Raw genomic sequence first — 21,818 nt, forward strand, 5'->3', positions numbered from 1 at the left:
CTACCTATGTATCTGTCATTCTGTCTGTATATCTGTCATTCTGTCTACCTATGTATCTGTCATTCTGTCTATGTATCTGTCATTCTGTCTACCTATGTATCTGTCATTCTGTCTGTATATCTGTCATTCTGTCTACCTATGTATCTGTCATTCTGTCTATATATCTGTCATTCTGTCTACCTATGTATCTATTTAGCTGCACTTTCAGATCCCCTCTTGTCTCAGTCCATTTTCGTAAAGCATCCCATGGGTTTGGCACTGAGAGCCGGGGCGCAGAGGCAGCTGTGTTTGCTGCAGGCTGTGCAGGTCCTGAGTAATGTGTGCAGTGACCTGCAGATGGTGCAGGAAGTGATGTGAGTGAAGAAAACTGCAAGACTCTGAGGCATTCTGTATTTTAAAGTCAAGTTTACAAAGATGAAGGCTGCACGTTTTAGAAAAATATTTATGGTTATGGTGTGTATGATGACAACATCATCATCTTATGTTTATGCAATATTTACCTGTGCCGGGACTGTCAGAAAGGCTGAGCACGTATTGGTTGTTTAATCCTCCCCGTAGTCCTACTGTGTGCTCTGCCGGGGAACAGGCCAAGTTCGAGCCTGGGCCAGGCAGTGGTCTCACAGCCCATTCAGTCTGTCGCTGCTCACAGTGCTCTTTGTAAGCCAGCAGTAGCTTATGGATTGTGTGTGTGTGTGTGAGTGAGAGAGACAGACTGTGGGAAATTAAAATTTGTATTGTGTAGCTTTTTACAGTTTTAATGAACTGAAGGACTTCTGTTTCTGTGATGGTAAAGAAGGCCATTGTCCCCTCTAATTATACAGCTTTGGGGGAATGAGGAGGCTTTCTTAGAAGCTTCTGCTGTATTTAACATGGCGTCACTCTGAAAGTAGGGCAGATCCCTAACCCAAGGCGTTAGACTGTAGGGCTCATTTAGTGTGAAGTGGTCCGTTTCTTGTGAAGATTTATCATTTTCCTGCCACCAAAAACACGACACACAGATAAACACAACACACAGATAAACAGGACACGTAAACATGACACACAGATAAACACAACACATAAACATGACATACAGATAAATACAACACACAGATAAACACGACACATAAACATGACACAGATAAACACAACGCATAAATATGACACAGATAACCATGACACACATATAAACACAACACATAAACATGACACACAGATAAACACAACACACAGATAAACATGACACATAAACACGACACACAGATAAACACAACACACAGATAAACATGACACACAGATAAACACAACACATAAATATGACACACAGATAAACACAACACATAAACATGACACACAGATAAACACAACACAGAGATAAACATGACACATAAACACGACACAGATAAACACAACACACAGATAAACATGACACATAAACATGACACAGATAAACACAACACATAAATATGACACACAGATAAACATGACACACAGATAAACACAACACATAAACATGACACACAGATAAACATGGCACACAAATAAACATGACACATAGATAAACACGACACACAGATAAGGGATTTTTCTGAATGATTTTACTTGAACCACTCTTTGACATGTTTTATCACTATACATAATTGTTTTTTTAAAAATGACACACAGAGGCCAGCGTTGTGGCATGGTGGGTTAAGTCACTGCTTGCAATGCCAGAATCTCCCTTATGAGCATTGGTTCAAGACCCTGCTAATCCATTTCTGATTTAGTTCCTACAAATGCACCTAGGAGAGTAATAGGGGATTGGTCAAATGCTTGGACCCTTGCATCCATAAGGGAGACGCAAAAGAAGCTTTAAGCTCCTGGATCATCTCTGGGGGTTGTGGTCATTAGGGGAGTGAAGCAGCAGAGGGAAGATCTCTCATTCTCTCCAACTCTCTCTAAGAAAATGACCTGAAGGAAAGTAAAGGCCCATGTGGCCTTGACAGCTTTGTTTCCATGTGCGTCTTCTCTGTCCTGCTGTTCACCTGCGGCCAAGCGCTCTGGCTACCCTTTGAATGCTTGTGTGGTTTGCTTTTTTTTTTTTTTTTGGAAGATTTAGGTTTTTTTAGTTGAAAGTCAGATATACACAGAGGAGAAGAGACAGAGAGGAAGATCTTCCATCCAATGATTCACTCCCAAGTGGCCACAATGGCTGGAGCTAAGCCAGTCTGAAGCCAGGACCCAGGAGCTTCCTCCAGGTCTCCACACAAGTGCAGTATCCCAAGGCTTTGGGCCATCCTCGACTGCTTTCCCAGGCCACAAGCAGGGAGCTGGATGGGAAGCGGGGCTGCCGGAACACGAACCAGCGCCCATGTGGGATCCCGGTGTGTGCAAGGCGAGGACTTTAGCCACTAGGCTATAGTGCCAGGCCCTGTTTATGTTATTATTTTTAAAAGCCTAATAACTTGATGTAAGTAAGTCATACAGCAGTGCAAATATAGATTATAAAATATTAATACCCAGGCATAGTGTCATAAGCTGTGGCTTGCAATGCCAGAATCCCCCCCTTTTTTTTTTAAATGTTCTTTTTTTTGTTTTTTGAAGATTTTATTGTTATTGGAAAGCCGGATATACAGAGAGGAGGAGAGACAGAGAGGAAGATCTTCCATCCGATGATTCACTCCCCAAGTGAGCCGCAACGGGCCGGTACGCGCCAATCTGATGCCAGGACCAGGAACCTCTTCCGGGTCTCCCACGCGGGTGCAGGGTCCTGAGGCCTTGGGCTGTCCTCGACTGCTTTCCCAGGCCACAAGCAGGGAGCTGGATGGGAAGTGGAGCTGCCAGGACTAGAACCGGCGCCCATATGGGATCCCGGGGCTTTCAAGGAGAGGACTTTAGCTGCTAGGCCACGCCGCCAGGCCCCAGAATCCCTTTTGAGCACTAGTTCAAGACCCTGCTGCTCCACTTGTGATTGGGCTGCCTGCTAATGCACCTGGGAGAAGAAGAGAGGATGGTTCTCAGCTTTAATTTATGTAGGCGTTTCTTCCCTATAAAACCTCCCTGCCTTCCTTCAGGAAAAAAATATGCCCTCTTGAATTTTACTTTTGCATCATACTTTAACAAAATTGTATGTGTATTCCCTGTGTAATACGTATTTTTCAGTTTTGCTGTTTTTAATACAAGAGGCAGAGAAGGGAGAGAGAAATCTCACAGCTGTTGGTTGACTCTGCAGTTGCTCTCCAATAGCCAGGGCTTGGCCAGTCTGAAGCCAGCAGTTCCGCTGCGTGGGTGGCAGACTCTAGGCTTGGAGCGATCACCTGCTGCTCTCCTGGTGCCCGTTGGACGGCCGTGGAGCAGCACTCTGGCTCAAAGATAGGGCTGGTTTTTTTACATTGTGAAGATTCAGTTACCTTGCCTCATGCATTCTAAAAGTTTGGGGATTTCTGTGTAATAATACTTGTAAAAATGAAAATTTTGTTATTCTCATTTTTAAAACCTCTTTTTCTTGACTTTTAGCATGGAATGGGACCTGCACTGCGGAGCAGAATAGTAGTAGTGATGGTGGGGATTTTTATCTGGTTTCGGATTTTAAAGGGAAAGTTTCTAATAGTTCTTGAATAACAGTTTATTCCAGGTTTCTGGTAGAGGAGGATGATCTGTTACTCCTTGTGCGTTTGTTTGGACAGCTGACTATAGCATTCATGAGAAGCTCTTGTGTGTCTTGCTAGTGATATGTATGGTGGTCGTCTTTTGAAGTATTTTGTAGCTATTCCCAGCCCACCATGCATTTTGAGATCAGCCAAATTTGGTCACAATTTTGCTTTTTAGCTTTCAGTTTGAGATGACAGCAGTAATGGATGCAGATGGAGAGGATGGTGGTGGAGGTGGGAAGTAGTGGGGGGAGATGGAGCTGCAAGAGCCAGTCACTTCATTGCTCATGCAGCGATTGGGATAATTTTGGAGCAGAATATTTCTAGCAGGATATGTATGATTCAAGTAAGTGCTTATTGGTGTTTTCTAAAGTTAAGCATGGGACAAATACTGTTTTCCTTATATGCATAATAGTAATAGTAGTAAAATAATAAAAATAGTAATTATTTTCCTTGTTACCTTTTATAATTGTTTAAAAATTAAGTTGTGTGTAAATTTTATGAGGATTTGGACATATAGCATAGATTAAATGAACAACACTAAAAACTGTTACACAAGCATTTTAAATTTTAAAAACAGGCGTGGCGGCGTGGCCTAGCAGCTAAAGTCCTTGCCTTGAACGTACCGGGATCCCATATGGGCGCCGGTTCTAATCCCAGCAGCTCCACTTCCCATCCAGCTCCCTGCTTGTGGCCTGGGAAAGCAGTCGAGGACAGCCCAAGGCCTCAGGACCCTGCACCCGCATGGGAGACCCGGAAGAGGTTCCTGGTCCTGGCTTCAGATAGGCGCAGCACCAGCTGTTGCGGCTCACTTGGGGAGTGAATCATCGGACGGAAGATCTTCCTCTCTGTCTCTCCTCCTCTCTGTATATCTGACTTTGCAATAAAAATAAATAAATCTTAAAAAAATTTTAAAAACAAATTTTTAAAAATAAAAAATTTTGCACAGCTTACACATAGAGAGCTAAAAAAACAGGAGTAATTATTGTTTTACAGAACATGTCTTGAACTGTGGAGTCTAGTTTAACTCAATGCAGCACCTACTGTGATCGTCTGTTTATCACTGTACACTCAGATATCCCTGTGGAAAGTCCAGCAAGCAGTCACGGAAGGTTGTTGGCAGTGTTCAAGAGATACAGAAGTGTAAAGTTCCATGTGGTAGTCCAAGGCCTGCTAGTTATCTGCAATTAGTCCTCAATTCAGGTTTTCCAATTATGCTGTTTTAGGTTGTTTGTTTGTTTTACTTAAAATTTTGAAATTTGTTTGTTTGAGAAACAGGGAAAGACACATAGAGAAAAAGAACTCTTTTGTTTCACTCCACAAATGGTTTCAACAGCCGGAGTTGGGCTGGGCCAAAGCCAGGAGCTTGTCCAGGCACGTTGGCAGGGAGCTAGATTGGAAGTAGAGCATCTGGGACCTTGCCGGTGCCCATATGGGATACTGGCATTGCAGGCAGAGGTAGTTTGTGTTTTAAGGAATTGTTTTTGATTTTAGGATTAAAGTTAGTGTGAGTGTAGTAGTTATTTTACAGAAGGTCATGTTATAGAAGTGAATATTACCATCCCTATGTAATAAAGAATTTCTTGATAATGTCAATTTCAAAATGCCAGAATGTCCTTGATAGTAAGCATTAACATCTCTGTAATATAGTGTATTCTATACAGTTGTACTTCTGTATCTGCAGGGGATTGGTTTCAAGACCCCCTAGAGAAACCAAACTCTGCAGATGGCCAGCTTGCTTGGTAAACTGGCCTATCATTTGCATTATAATCTATTCATGTTCTCCTCTGTGTACTTTAGCTTGCTTACACTGCCAGTGCAGTGTGAATGCTATGTTAGTTTTACAGTATTGCTTAGTGAATGGTTAAAACTGTGTTCCTTATAAACAAAGTTTTTCTGAGTGTTCTCGAATCACCATTGATAAAATTTGTGGGTGCTGGCAGATACTCCACATGCTTCGTATTTGTGTCTGTCTGGAAGTGTGATTCTGATAATAGCAACCAAGGTGGCTCCTCTTGTAGTCTTTTCACTTTGTTTTGATAAAACCGTTTCATGATGGTAAGTTTAGCATTGTGTGCTACTGAAACCCCATAGTTCTATTCAGGTATTTGAATTTTGATGTATTTTTGGCTTGTTAATTATATAAGCAGAAGTCTCCATTTTATAAATGACAAAAGAAAAACTCAGAGTACTTGTGTTCCTTTATATTTTAAAAACTAATTTATGTATCTGAACGAGAGCTAGAGCTGCCATCTGCTGGCTTACTCCCCACATGCATAGTGTAGCAGCCTGGACTGACCCGGGCTGGGCCAGTGCTGGCAGTGTGGGCAGCAGAGACCCTGTTCCTTGCCTGTTACTGCTGCCTGCTGGGATCTGTGTTAGCCAGGAGCTGGGGCCAAGTGTTGAGCTCAGTCGGTACTTGATGTGGGTATTTCAACCAGGATTTTGGCTATTTGTCTAATCATCTGCCCTTAGATAAGTTAATGGGTTGTACAGTAACTGTATAATGAAAACTATCATATCCAGTAGCATGTTATTTAACTTCATGGCGTTGTAAATTTCTATTTTTCTTTCTGGTATTGATTTTGTACTGTGGCTTTTCACTTAAGGAGATGTATAGTAACTGTGTAATGGAGACTGTCATATCCAGATGTGAAGATACAATGCACTATGCATCTCTACTTCCAGATCAGGGATGAACTCCTGATGAAACTGTTTACTATATCTTGACAGTCGGATGCTGGACTCTCTGCCATTGTCTGTGCCCGCAGTGATGGACATATGCCTGTTTATGAGGAACTATATTATAGTAATAATACAGGGAAACTCAGTGGGTCAGGGGGAAGGGAGCTTGGGGAGGAGGTAAGGGAAATCCCAGAGCCTATGGAAATGTATCATAAAATGATGATGATGATGATAATAATAATAAGCAAAAAATAATTCACCTGTAGTCTGTCTCATTCCAGAACCAGTGTTCTTTTTTTTTTTTTTTTTTTTAAAGATTTTTGTACTATTATTGGAAAGGCAGATACAGAGAAAAAGGAGAGACAGAGAACAAGATCTTGGGGTCTACTCTCCAAGTGGCTGCAATGGAACAGAGCATTCTGAAGCCAGGAACTTCTTCCAGGTCTCCCATGCAGGTGCAGGGTCCCAAGGCCTTGGTGTGTTCTCCCCTGCTTTCCCAGGCCACAAGCAGGGAACTGGAAGGGAAGTGGAATAACCAAGACATGATTCTGCACCCATATGGGATCCTGGCACGTGCCAAGTGAGAATTTAGCTACTAGGCTATTGGGCCAGGTCCAAAAACCAGTGTTCTAAGCCATTTTATAATGTCATATTTAATTTTATTATGAGATTATAAAATTTTTATGCAAATGTTTACTATTTTGCCTTCCTCTTATAATTTATTTTGATAATCCTCCCTTACCTTGAACATGGACTTTCACATGAACTAGTAAAACATTGAAGTTTCTTTGGATCAAGTTCCACTTCTACTTCTTACTTACTAAATTTTAATGTATTATTTGTCCAAAGGTAACTCAATTTCATTAACCACTAGTTTCCATTTTCTGAGGTTTAGTTTTAAAGCATTAAGCTCTGCTCTGTGGGTAGGCTGGGATGTATCTTACTTGATTTTCCGTGGGAATAGTTCAACACCACTCTCCACGTGAGGCTTTCCTTTCTTGCCTTGCGATGACCTGTTCCTCACCACAAATAGTCTCCTTGAAGCTTTATCTTTTCTTTCCCCCCTTTTTTTTTTGGTTTGTCCATGATTCCAGTGCCTGCTGGCACCGAATCTCAGTGCCCTCTTCCTAGCTTTTAACAGTCACAAAACTACTCCTCTACATTCAACCTTCTGATAGGAAGTCTGTACTTCAGATGAGTTATGTGCCCCAGTGAGTAGATCCTTGTGGACAGCACAGTACTTTTCGTCATAGTCTCTCCTGAGTGTCTGTTATGAGACCCTCTGATGAGGACCTGCAGTGAGCCTGGCTTACATTTGCATACACTTGGGCCTATTCTGACTTCCCTGTTCTCTTCCTTAACTGTGCCACTTTCACAGTCTTAATCATTAAGGAGAAAGCCTGATCCTACTCAGCAGTTCTCCTCTTTCCTTAAATTAAAAGAAAAGTCTACACCTACATGTTTTTTTCCCAAATGAATATAGAATACTTTTTAAAATCTTAAAATGTATTCATATATTTGTTGGAATTAAATGGTGTCATTTCCTAATATTTACTGTCTGATCTGGGAACATGATCAGTAGGCCCATTAATTTGAATGCTGCTTTTTGGTTTCTATGATGATTTTTAGGGTTGCGTTGTATGTGTCAAAGGGTACTTAAACAGAGTGAGTCCAAATCGATTTTATCCTAAAGCCAAATGGAGAAAACAGCCTGTGTTCCATAAGCAGTTTTATGTGCCATTGTCGAAATCTGTGAACATGACCGACAGAATGCACTGAAGTCATAATTCTTAGACTTTGTGTTTGGCTGGAGGCTAAGAAGTTTAAGACTTAATTATGGAACCTCTGTGTGTATAGATTTTTAGGAACCTGGACTGACTAATCTGAATCTTCTCGAGTAGTCACTGTATGGCCCTGTTGGCTGGATTCTAAGGAGGGCTGACTGTAAGAACCTTCCCCATGTTTTCATGCAGGCGGTGGTGGTTTTCCTCTGATTTGTAGGAGAGGCCAGTCAAGCCACTTGTTCTGCTTATTTCTCAGTCACTACGGTTGAACTTAGGGAAGGATTTTTGCCTCTCTTGGAAAAGGTGGCGGGGGAAATTATTTGCAGTGACATCCAAGAGAAATTTTTGAGGAAAATTAGAGTGGTTAACTTCTGAGGATAGTGATTGATCACAGCAAAGTTAAATCAATCTTTTTAAAAACAGAAGATATGTGTGAGAGTATATGTGATGAAAAGTAGTTAGAGTCCGTTATTTTTAACCCTAGCAGCCAGGACAGAGTTATCAGTAGAGATGAGAGAGAGGGAAAAGTTGAGAAATGCAGTTGTGGATGTGTTAAGTTTGAGGTGTCTTTTAGATCATCTTTCTGGAGATTTTCATTATGCGTGGCTATATGAGTGTTCAGTTGGAGAGAAACCTCAAAATCGGGCATAAAAATGTAAGCTGCCGGGCCTGCTGTGGTAGCCTGGTGGCTAAAGTCCTCGCCTTGCATGCGCCAGGATCCTGTATGGGCGCTAGTTTGTGTCCTAGCTACCCCGCTTCCCATCCACCTCCCTGCTTATGGCCTGGAAAAGCAGACAAGGACAGCCCAAGGCTTGGGACCCTGCACCCATGTGGGAGACTTGGAGGAGGCTCCTGGCTCCTGGCTTCGGATCAGCTCAGCTCCAGCCGTTGTGGCCACTTGGGGAGCAAATCAGCGGGGACGAAAGATCTTCCTCTCTGTCTCTCCTCCTCTCTGTATATCTGACTTTCCAATAAAAATAAGTGAATCTTTTAAAAAAGAAAAAAAGTGAGCTGCCTGGATGATACATAAAGCCATGTAATGAAATGAAAACACAAAGACACAGAAGGTCCCAGAGCTGATCCCTGGGCCGAGCAGCCTGCAGGAGTGTGGAGAGAGGAGAGTAAGAAGGAAAAGCCCATGAAGTAGAGCAGAGGAAGGAGGTGTGGTGGCTTGGAAAGATGACTCTGTCACCCTGGTTTTCATCCTAAAAGCAGGGCCTGAGACAGAGGGTTTCTTGTAGGTGATGATTTTGGGAACATGTTAACAAGAAATGGAATCAGAAAACTGGGGTAAATGGAAGAGGAAGAAGGAAAAGCCAGTGTACGGCTGCACAGCCGACCCAGTCCCTCTGGGAGTGACGGGCTTGTCCCGAGGAAGCCCCCTGAGAAGACAAGGCAATGAGAAGGTTGCACCCTCTGTGGGTCCGTGGGTTGCTTTTTTAATTAATACCTTCACACTTGCCAGTTTGGATGGCTGAAGAATTCTTGTTCTCGGCTTATACCAAAAAATGTGCCACAGATAAATAACCGTGGGGCAGTGGGTTAGCTGGATTGAAGACCTAAGATGATGTGTCTGGGCAGTGTCCTAACCAGGCCAGCTGGTGTCTGCATTACATGCTGCTCTAAGCTCAGCATCCGTCTTCCACTTCTTTGGGAATTGCCCCCCCCCCCCCCCCCAGCCAGCACTTTGCAAGTTGAAGCTGTTTCCAGGTAGGATGACCTGGATCTTCTTCCTTTTATGGGAGTTTTATCCCTTTGATGTTGTAGCTGCTGTGCAGCCTCCTGTCCTGGTAGTGCCTCCCTCTCCCGTTCCTGGAGAAGCTCAAGGTGCGTTTCCCAGATGGTCCTTCCTTCCTTAGCCTGCTGGTCCAGAGTGAACGGCAGGTATTTAGAGCTTCAGACTTTGTACAGGACTCTGCATCACCTGGCAGAAGCCCTTGCTCTTGGGAAGTCAGAATGTCTAGTCTGTTGGAGCCTAGAGTTCATTTTTTTTTTAAAGATTTATTTGTTTTTGTTGGAAAGACGGATCTATAGAGAGAAGGAGAGACAGCAAGATCTTCGTCTGCTGGTTCTCCCTCCAAGTGGCCACAATGGCCGGAACAGAGCCAATCTGAAGCCAGGAGCCAGGAGCTTCTTCTGGGTCTCCCACCTGGGTGCAGAGTCCCAAGGCTTTGGGTCATTTTCCACTGCTTTCCCAGGCCACAAGCAGCTGGATGGGAACTGGATGGGAAATGGAGCAGCTGGAACACGAACCGGCACCCATATGGTATCCAGCAAGGTCTTTAGTCACTAGGTTACTGTGCGAGGCCCAAGTTCATGTTCTTTATGGTGTGTCTGTCTTCCTTCCTTCCTCTTTTTTTTCGAGTGGGCTGGTCTGTTTTTAATCTATCAGATGCTCCACCACATTTCAGCCTTTGGAAGACAGTCAGTATAAGATCATTCCTGTTTCCTCAGACCGTTTCCCAGCATCTCTGATACATGGAATGTGTTGAATCTAGGACTCTGGGGGCGTTGAATAAACTCTTAGGAAAAAATGTAAGGATGACTGGTTAGTCAAATGCCGCTTCTTCTGAATGAAGCAAGTTTGTTAGAACTGACTGTTGTTTCTACTTGTGAAGTCATAGTACACTCTTGCTGAAGATTTCATTTAACCTGAAATTGTTTTAGACTTTAAAATTGTAAAACTGCTGTCTGGAGAGGAGTTTGTGATTCACTGGAGTGTAAGTGTTTGACAGATAATAGGTCACGGCAGAGTAAGGTCAGTAGTGAAAGGTGCTTTTCATACACTGAAATTTGATGAACTTATTAGACTGGTAAGAGTATACAAGTGTATCTCTTGATAATTTTAGATCACTGCTACAAGGATAAAGAATCTTTGCTTTTTGTGTTTTCTCTCACTTCATCCACTTGGATGAGAGTTGTGTACACTAGTTGATACTGCTGTGAGATGACTGAAAATTGAAACCCTTATATACATGAACTTGTTCAAGACCCTCGTGTTCCAGTTTCGAGTGTCCCCTGGATGGTAGCTCATTGTCTCATTTTTGTTTTTAAGGGCTTACGTGCTGCCATTCTCTAAGCAGGCTCTCCATAAACATGGCTGAGTTAATTCAGAGCTCGAAGTGTCTGTGGGTGTGTGTATGGTCCGTGCCTGTGGCAGTTGTCCTGAGCTTCCGTTTTGAAAATTGACGGTAGTAAAAACTTGAGTGAAAATATAATAATGTTTCAATTTTTTTTCTTTCTTTAAACAGATAGAAGGACAAGGACAGAATCACCAGCACTGGCTGAAGGTAAATATGTTTTTGGGGGAAATGATTATTTGAATATAAATGAGAAGTCGTGATTTTAGTAAGAATCCTCCGTGGCTAATAATCTAAGGAATATGTGCTGTAACACAGTGTTGAGTTTCTAAATAATATCTTTGAGAAATAATCTTGTTTAGTTGCTGATTTAGAAAGCAGTGAGGAAAATGTAATTAATTGGAACTTTTTTTACAGCTTTCTTTCAATAGGAGAGGTATGTGTTTTTCTTTGCATTTCTTCCTAAATTATTTTAGCTATTACCAGTATGGTTGATAAAAGTCTAAGCCATATCTTAGGTGGTTTAAATATATTAATTTTTTCGTGTAAATTACCTAGGAAGACATTTTGGTTCCCCCCCTTTTTAACTCTTAGAACACCTAACAAAAGTAGACATCACCAGTTAAGAGTCCTGATTGCTTGGAGATGTGTAATTCTGTCATTTCGTGTAGTAAGCTAATAAGTATTTCAAAATATAATTTAAAACATTTGTATTTGTAACATGAAAATAACCAGCTTAAAATCCTTTTGGTGTTTTTAATAACCCTCCAGAAGGGATATATTCATTTAAAAGCTAGCTTCTCTCTCGAGGATAACTTGGTGATTAGGGGGTTCTTCAGAATTGTCAGCCCCTGCTGCTGCGCGCCTTACCTGGGCAAGTTCTCAAGCCTGGTTGTGTGCAAAGGACCTACCTGATAATCTACTGAAGCCCGTGCAACTTACCTCAGAATCTGATTCTCATTTGTACTTTTATGAAGCAAAATACACGCATTGAAATACTGTTAGCACATTAAAAATGCAGGTTTATAATAGTGATGTTTCTCATAGAAGAAAATCAGGTTTAGGAGCACTTCTGATATTTACTGTCACCTCAGTAGTGATGAATCTGTAACAGTTTTAATATGGAAATACCAGTGATTTGTATTAATAATAAATTGTAGTAGTTTTCAACATTGCTGCTAAAGGATTGTGAATTTTCTGTCAGTGACGTGCACTCCCAGCTCGCTGCTCACGACACCCTCTGTGACCCCCACATTCAGTCCCTGGTAGTGAAAGTCAGCTCTACCTGCCTCAGCCAGCTTTGAATCATTGTCATTTTTTATATTCTTTGTAACTAATCCTAAGAAGAATAACCCATTTATCCCTTAGAAATGTGCTAACAGTGTAGGCTGGCAATTTGTGAAATAGCTATGTAAAAACTTCTGCTTGGTGGTCAGTGGTAATAAAAACAGCAGCCTATTACATGGAAAAGGAAATAGAAAATAAATGTTAAGCCTTGGACATTTCCTGCCTTCCAAGAACTCAGATTCTAACTGAGCAACCTGAATAATATTTAAAAAATAAAATCAGTGTGATGCCAGAGGTATTGAACAAGAAGAGCACCGTCCATGTGTCAGGCAGGGTGTAGCACTTGGGTTCTATGGAGCCAAAAAGGCAAGAGACACACAAGGAGTACCGCAGGTCCTTCAGGGGTGATGGTGGCCCAGCCTCAGCGTGGGAGGGCCGCACTGGGCTCCTTGAGTGCCATGCTGATGTGGCACCTGCCCGCTGATTACAAATAAAGAAGGGTGGAACAAGGATTGGGCTGATACTGCTTTGGAAAGATACTTCCTGGATGTCTGTCTTGTGTGTGTCGTGGTTGTTCTGGGTTCATTCCATTAACATCATGGAGCCTTGCTGCTGTATGAGAGGCTGACCCTCTACTGTAAGCACTGGCATCCCAAATGCCTGCTGATTTATGCCCTGGCTGCTCTGCTTCTAACCAGCTCCCTGCATCTGGCCTGGGAAGATAGCAGAGGATAGCTCAGGCCTTTGGACCCCAGGCACCCCCATGGGAAACCCAGTGGAGTCTCCTGGCTTCGGATCAGTTCAGCTCTGGCTATTGCGATCATTTGGGGAGTGAGTCAGCGGATGGAAGATCATGGGTGTCTCCTTTTCTTTGAAAATCTTCCTGTCAAATGAATGTAAGTGATTAGTTTTAAAAAAGAAAGGATGCTGTCTCCTTGCCCCTCTTTGCCTTAAGACAATTTAAAAAAAAAAAAAAAAGAAGAAAAGGTAGCCTGCAATGCCCAGGGCTGGTTCAGGCCAAGCCGACAGCAGGAACCAAATCTCCCAAACGGGACCCAAGCACTGGAGCCATCATCTGCTACCTCCCAGTTTGCATATTAGCATGAAACTGGATTAGAAGTGGAATAAAACGCCACAAGTCTTGGGAAACAGGCTCTCTCTATTCAACATGCAGACGATTTAAAGAAGCCCAGCAGATTTATGCCATGTATTGGTCTGTGGAAATACATGTAAATATTACCTAAATTCTTCAGATAGCTTGTGATCTTCGATTACTGCATTTTGTTGTGAAATTTCTAAATGAATATGTGTCCCAATTCTGTTCCTGTTTTTTAGATTTCATCTAATCTTATTTGAAAATCAAGAGTCATAGAGAGAACTTCCATCATCTTGCTTACTCCCCACATGGTTGCAGCAGCTATAGCTGGGGCTGATCAGGAGCCAGGAGCTTCTTCTGGATCTCCCACATGGGTACAGGGACCCAAGGTGTTGAGCCATCCTATGCTGCTTTTCCAGGCTGTAAGCAGGAAGTTGGATGGGAAGTGGAGCAGCTGGGATGCGAGCTGACTCTGCAAGGGGAGAATCAGTGTGCTGTGCCAACATGCTGACCTCTTTAAATTGTATCTGTTGTTGTTGAATAAAAAAAAAAATTTAAGGAAATAAAAGAATCTTCATACCTTGTTTGTAATGTATCAAGGCTAAAAAAAAATGAAAGAGCTAGGGCCTGTGCAATGGCATAGCAAACTAAGCCTCTGCTTGTGGCACCAGCATCCCATACAGACACTGGCTTGAGTCCTGAATATTTCCCTTGTGACCCAGCTCGCTGCTGATGGCCTGGGAATGCAGTGAAGTATGGTCAAAGTCCTTGGGCCCCTGCACCCCCATGAGAGACTTGGAAAAAGATCCGAGTTCTGGCTTTCAAGTGGCCCAGCTCAGGCCATTGTGGCCATTTGGAGAGTGAACCAGAAACTGAAAGATTTCTCTGTGTCTCCTCTCTGCAACTTGGCCATTCAAATAAAAATAAATCTTAAAAAATTAAAAAAGAAGACCTGGGATAGCCATTTTGCCATTCAATTACTATTTACAGTCTTACCGGTATATTCCCTAAACAAAGGACATTTTTTCCTGGATAAACTTGTTTGGTGAAGCTTTAAACCTTTTTACTATAGTATAAATTTAACATATGTTATCTAAAAAGAGAGAGAGATAAAGGAGGGAGAGTGGGAGGAAGATCATATTGTATTCTTAAAATTGTATCTATACACTATATTGAGTCTGTTAAAAACTAATAAAGATAAGGAAGAAGCAAAAAGAAGACCTTCAGTAAAGCATAAATGATGAGGTGGGATATTGTTCAATGCTTGCTTCAGTGCTGTTGCTGTACAATAACCAGTATATTTATTATTTAATAGTGTCACACAGTACATAGCTGTGGTTTAGTTTTTCATTCATCATTGTTTCTTCTAAGTCATCTGTGTTATGTGCAGCCAGAGATAATTTATTTGCACTGCATTAGGTTTGTTGGGCAACCTTTACTATGGTTTATTGCATGAGAATTTTATAGGGATTGCCAGACTGTTCTCAAAGTGGCCATGGCGGTGTACTTCTAACAAAGCCCTGCTGCCTCTGAGGTCACTTTAACATAAATGTGAAACATGTAACAAAGCTTAAAATACTGCACTTCCAGAGTAATTGTTACTGTTTTAATAACATGTAATGTATCGGCATATGTTTTGCAGCATGTTATATAAAGAAAACCATAATTCAAAGCAAAATAATAAAAAGCGACAGTTGTGGTGATAAAATATGACAGTATAGACTTGTACAGAGACTCTTTTTGTTGTTGTTAGAGCTGTTGACATGAAATAAAATTTATTGTTGGGAACTGCACCATGGCAGAATTGGTTGAACTGCTCTTTGCAATTCCGTTGTCCCATTGCAGAGCCCTGCTGATTGGCCTGGCAGAGCAGTGGGTAACGGCCCCCAGTCCCAGGCTCTGCCACTGGCATGAGGAATCAGAGTTGCTGGTTCAGCTTCAACCTTGCCTGCCTTGGCTGTCGTGGCTGTCGTGGCCGTTTAGGAAGTGAACCCGCAGACGGATGTCTCTGTCTCTGTGCCACTCTGCCTTTTGGATAAATTAGTCTTTAAACAAAGAGTTATTTTGTAATGGTAGATTTCAAAATAGTGTTAAGTTTAACAGAGTTCAGAGTACTATTTTAATATAATTGTAACTTTTTTTTCAGAAGATATTTTTGTGATGGATCCTTGTAAAATCAGTAATTTTGTCGTTTTTTTGTTTTATTTTGTTTTGAGAGACAGATAAGAGAAAGTTGCCAACTTCTGGTTCACTCCTCAGAACCTGTAATAACTGGGGATGGGCTGGGAACAAACTGGGCTTGAGGAGTGCAGTGCACACACCCCCCACTGTGCCAGGAACCCATGTGTTTGGACGTGCACTGCTGCCTCCCAGGGACCGCACAGGCAGGAAACTGAAGTCAGGAATTGGAGCTTCAATCCAGGCGCTCCAGTGTGGGACATGATCACATTAGCTGCTAGGCTCAGTGCCCACTGCTGTTTGAGTTAAGTTTTTTTGTGTTTCTGTCACACACCATGCTAGATGCTCTTACATTACTTAGTTGGGAGTTTTGGCCATACTTACGTGCTTTCTTATTCCAGGTTTTTAGCTGATAGTAAGTTGCAGTGATAGATTGTATTTTCAGTGGCTGAAGCCAGGAAGCTCAGTAATCAGAGTACTAGGAATTGCTGAACCAAACTCGGATGCAATGAAAAGATGATATGATGCCGTTTGTTGTGGTCATTGCCATGTAAGGAGCAGCTGTATCACCCAGTTCATTTTGTTGTGTGTGGCTTAGTTTCCTAGTGAGTCTTTTAAATTAGCTGAAAGAAAGTGTTTTATTGTAAATTATAAAGTCTGAGTGTACCCACTAGGTGTCAGCATTAGGAAGATTGTGGCTTAACATACAGAAGCATCCTAGCCAGAGGCAATGTGAGAGGTTTAGACTTCACTAAATGTACTTGCAGAAAGTCACCCTTTTTATGATACGGGCCAACCTAGGAACCAAGTCAACTGCTTTTCCTTCTGTTGTTCATTCGTGTCATGTTTCTTTGAGCCATAACTGCATGTGGTTTGCCAGACTGGAGTTTAAGTATATTGGTGAGGATGTCTGCTAGGGTTTTGTGCTGAGGTTTCAGTAGAGCTGTGATGGTGTTTCACCTGGACAGCCAGGAATGCCTGCACCCTGCTTTCAATCACTCCATCTCTTCCTTTATATTTCATAGAGTCGAATCAAAGGATCACTTAATTAAAATCAAAAGTAGTACCTGGTGATGAGGTATTAGATATGTTGATAAGGATTAAGCTACCCTGGAACTTCCTGTGCCGGTCAGATTCCAACCAGAAAGAAACCTGCTAGGTATTTACAATTTTGTGGATTTTTTATAGAAAATATTTATTTACTTGAAAGTTACACAGAGAGAAAGAAACAGCAAGATTTTCTATCAGCCAGTTTATTTCCCAGATAACCTCGTTGGCTAAGGCTGGGCCAGGGTGAATGGAGCCCCAGGAGCTTCATGTAGGTCTCCCACATGGTTGGCAGGAGCCCGAACACTTGTCCTGTCTTCCGCTGCTTTGCAGGCGCAGCAGGGCGCAGGATCGAAAGTGGATGCTGCCACTGCAGGCTGCAGCCTAACGTGCACCCCAACACCAGCGCAAAATTGAAGGATTTATTTGCAGAAGCATTGGGGTCCTAACCAGATGAGTGTGCGCGGTAACTTCACCATTTCTGGGAACCCCAGAAAGCAGCTGCCTCTCCAAAACTGAGAAACAAAAGAGACAGCTTGGGGAAAACATAGGACTTCGAAGGAGAATCCCTAGAGGTGGGGCCTCAGCTCCCTGAAGGGGTCCAAGGCCCTGCTGCACTGGGAAGTCTAGCCCTCGCTGGTTGCTGCTGCAGGAGATGGTGAGGGACTGAACACACAGAGAGGTCCTGTGTTCCTTCCTTCGCTCCGGTTTCCTGTAGTGGCAGTGGCTTCTGAGTGGCGGTGCAGTTTCATAAAAGCAGTTGAATAAGTAGGCTTCATGTACTCTTTGGAGAAGACAGTGGCTGAGTGTTTTCAGAAGCAGGCTTCCCAAGACTGTTGCTGTGGTTTGAAGTTTGTAGTGTTTCACCTTATGCTTGCTTTCTGTGATTGTTGAAGAAGTATTCATGGTTAAAGTTTAGATCTCAAACTGTGGCAATTGAATGGTTTAACTAGCATTCATGATAGTAAAACTCTATTACTTTGCTTGCCTGCCAACTTTTTTTTAAAGATTTATTTATTTTTATTGCAAAGTCAGATATACAGAGAGGAAGATCTTGCATCCAATGATTCACTCCCCAAGTGGCCGCAACGGCTGGGGCTGAGCCAATCTGAAGTCAGGAGCCAGGAGTTTCTTCCGGGTCTACCATGGAGGGGGGGGGGGCGGTGCAGGGTCCCAAGGCTTTGGGCCGTCCTCGACTGCTTTCCCAGGCCACAAGCAGGGAGCTGAATGGGAAGCGGGGATTAGAACTGGCACCCGTATGAGATCCTGGCATGTGCCAGGTGAGGACTTTAGCCACTAGGCTATCGCAACTCCCCCCACCAAAAAAAAAAAAAGCTTCTTGAAGTGGCGTTTCAGATGAGAGCTGAAGGAGGAGGCTAAGACACATCCCTGGGAGAATCCCGGAGACTGGCATGCCAAGCAGAAGAAACAGCATTGACCCAGCCCTGAGTGTAGAGAGGATGAAATCGGAAGAAGGTCCTGGAAGAGTGAGGAGCAGGTGGTAAGGGCAGCCTGCATTCTGGCGCTGCTGGCTGCTGGGAAAATCGGCTGATGTATTTATCAAGTGCCTTTTGTTAGCTTACAAACGCATTCCACAGACTACTGGCCAGGAAAAGCATGTTTTTCTCCAGATAACTTGTCAACTTCCAAACAAATATCCAACATAAGCATTGTTATTCACAAAGTTCCACCAGAAATATCACAAACTCTTGAAGTAAACGGTGTCTACCATCTGTATATTAAAGTTGTTACATTTATTCTTATTTATGTAGTAAATATTTATGATAGTTAGCTTAAAGCAGGGATTACTTTAAAACAATTTGGAATGGAATTTTGCCTTTCTCCTAAATTTATATGGTAAGATAGTGACTTATTACTCTGCATGATAATATTTATTGTTTGCTTTGAAATGGTACCACTAAGATAGAAGTATTTAGGATCAAGTTTTATGTAAGTCTGTTTAAAAATTTTATGTCTTTTGAGGTCATATCAGATTTGCCTGTTTATCTGAAACTTAGAAATCTTCCTAGTCAAAAACAACTTTTAGATAGAAATGGCAGAAATCTAACTCAACTAAAAAGGTAAAGGAATATTGACGGAATGAAACACGGGTGTCTTAAACCAAAAGGATGTAGAAGCAACTGAACAGACAGATGGAGAGAAATGGCAGCTAGAACTTGGGAATAATGCAATCAGAAGTTAAGAACTCCAGGGTGCTTTCCCTGACTCCGCTGTGTGCTGGCTTCTTGTTACTGAGCCAGGATGGCATCCTCTGGGCCAGGAAATGTAACTGCCCTACACTCCCAGCTTGACATTCCGTGGGTTCTGCTGCCGGGAACACATCCTGTGTTCAGTCAGGCTGCTCTGACAGCTGCTCCAGTAATAGCAGCAGAGAAACTCACAGGCATGATACTAACTGCTGTGCCTGTGTCAACAGCTTCAGTGATCATAGGAACTCTTTGCCTGATGGATATTATTAGCAGTACTTGTTTTACAGATGAGAAAGCTGAGCTCTGGGAAAGTCAGGACTCTTGATTGAAATCACAGGACCTGGAAGTGGCGGAGCTGGGTTTTGAACCCAAGCATTCTGGTATCTAGCCGACTTGAAACTAGTCAACTAAGAGGGTTGGAGGCTTTGTGGGGGTGTTCTTGCTAAGTGAAAATATGATAAGGCATTGGGTATAGTGGTGTATTTGTTCATTCTTAGTAAACTTAGTTTCTGTGTTTTGACTCAGAGAACTTTGGAAGGTGGCGATCTCAGGACCAGGTGTGAGGCTGTGAGGAGCAGTGTGGTGCCCGTTAGGCTGGGTGCCCGGGAGGGCGGCTCGGTGACGCAGAGGGGCTGCAGGTCCACAGACCCACTTGGCTGTGACTGGAATCCTTACTCTGCCTTCTTACCTTCGTGCTTGAGGATGGTCTGCTGGTCACTTAGCATTTCAGCCACAGTCATGTCCCAGAGGGGCTTTACTTTGATTTGTAATGTTGAAATTCATTAATAGAGTGAAGACTCGTTTGAACTAAAAGAAATAGAGCCATTTCTTTTGAAGATTTATTATTATTGGAAAGCCAGATATACAGAGAGGAGGAGAGACAGAGAGGAAGATCTTCCATCCGATGTTTCACTCCCCAAGTGAGCCGCAACAGGCCGGTGCGCGCCGATCCGATGCCGGGAACCTGGAATCTCTTCCAGGTCTCCCATGCGGGTGCAGGGTCCCAAAGCTCTGGGCCGTCCTCTACTGCTTTCCCAGGCCACAAGCAGGGAGCTAGATGGGAAGTGGAGCTGCCGGGATTAGAACCGGCGCCCATATGGGATCCCGGGGCTTTTAAGGCAAGGACTCCAGCTGCTAGGCCACGCCGCTGGGCCCAAATAGAGCCATTTTTTAAAACGTTGTTTTGTGATTTTTGGATACTGTAAAATCCAGCATTATTGTATTTTTCCTATTGCCACTGCACTGAGTCAGTGCCTAAATTTCATTGAACCTTTTAAGTAACTCTTTAAGAAAGTAAAATAATTATCTTTATTGCTCTTATCACAAAGTGAATCCCAGAGAAGTTAACTATTTTGCTTAAAGACAAAACCTAGTGAACTAGTTAGAATTCTGGTTTGATTCCATGGATTAAATTCTTTTTTAAAAAAAGATTTATTTATTTTTATTACACAGAGAGAAGGGGAGACAGAGAGAAAGATCTTTTGTCTGATGATTCACTCCCCAAGTGACTGCAACGGCCGGTACTGCGCCGATCCAAAGCCAGGAGCCAGGAGCTCTTCCGGGTCTCCCACACGGATGCAGGGTCCCAAAGCTTTGGGCCGTCCTCTCCTGCTTTCTCAGGCCACAAGCAGGGAGATGGATGGGAAGTGGGGCTGTCAGGATTAGAACTGGTGCCCATATGGGATCCCGGCGCGTTCAAGGCGAGGACTTCAGCTGCTAGGCACTGCGCCGGGCCCGGACTAAATTCTTCACACCAAGTAATATGCTGCCCTTTCCTGTCGGTAGCGATTACAGTTCTTTTCCTGACGTGTTTTCCATCTGGAGTTGCAATTTGGATGCCACTAGATAATCATTTGTTATGTAGTCATAGTTAGTGAAAGAATTTGTATGTCTGGATACAGGTATTCCATATATGTTTGAAAGCTTTTAAGATTTAGAACTGTGAAACGTTCTGTGTCTAGATGATTTCATAAATGTACTGAATAGATGTAGTAACGATTTGAGGTCATTTGGATGTGACGATTAATTAAAAAAAATGCTTGTTTAAGAGACTTTTTACATTATGTAAGATAAATTGAGCTGAAATATTAAACATTCAGTATTTCCTTTTTAATTACTGTGTCTTAATTATCTCATGTGAAACATAAATTCAGACCATTGAAATTCTGCGAAAGGAAATGCTAATGTAAAAAGAAGACAGGTCACCACGTCTCCTGTCCGGAAAGTATTGCATGACAAGAGGACGACCACAGTTGTGACTGTACTAGATGCTTTTCAGTATTGTGAAAACTGTGTCTTGACTTCTAAAGCCAGTAATAGTCACACAAATGTGTTCTGTATTTAGTTTCTTGGAAGTTTACAGTTAAAAATGTAAGCTTAACGGTTCAGAGCATAAACTACTCCTGGCGCGAAGGTGGAGCAGGAGAATCGGGTCCGACGACTGAAGTGCTAAACCCTTTGTGTGCGTCTTTAAGTCATGAAAAGATTGTTACTGTTATGTTTTACTTAATTTGCGTTTGCCAGCAGCGTGGCTGGGCAAAGGGCAGGAGCGGGTAGTGGTGATACTGTAATCGCCTTCTCCATTCTTGCTTCTGTTTCCAGGTTAGAACCTGGTGTCCTGAGTGTTCACTTCCCACTTCATCCTCAACTCTTGAGCAAGATTTATACCAGCACCTTATTTTTTTTCCTCTCTCCATACTTAGCTAAGTTGTGTAATTCCTGACTTTTTATATGATTGCTTGCTGTGTTTTATGCATTTGGAGAGATGTATGGACTGGAATATTCAATGTAAGAGTTATGTAGTAGAAGTTTCTTTAATCTTAGGAGAAAAAAAGCTGTAAGAA

At 42.6% G+C, this 21,818-nt stretch overlaps 1 protein-coding gene across 5 annotated transcripts in view; it reads left to right on the plus strand.

Annotated features, from left to right (window-relative positions):
• Positions 1-21,818, plus strand: part of CYRIB (CYFIP related Rac1 interactor B) — a 124,442-nt gene that overhangs the window by 78,371 nt on the left and 24,253 nt on the right. For 4 of the 5 annotated variants that reach the window (XM_058668486.1, XM_058668484.1, XM_058668487.1 and 1 more), the window contains one exon: positions 11,329-11,367. The gene's annotated coding sequence lies outside the window, so the exon portion shown is untranslated. Of the gene's footprint in view, positions 1-11,328; positions 11,368-11,574; positions 11,594-21,818 lie in introns of all 5 variants that reach the window. The other variant, XM_058668485.1, reaches the window with a different exon arrangement.

The sequence above is a fragment of the Ochotona princeps genome, chromosome 9 (assembly GCF_030435755.1).
Source record: "Ochotona princeps isolate mOchPri1 chromosome 9, mOchPri1.hap1, whole genome shotgun sequence".
Lineage (NCBI taxonomy): Eukaryota > Metazoa > Chordata > Mammalia > Lagomorpha > Ochotonidae > Ochotona > Ochotona princeps.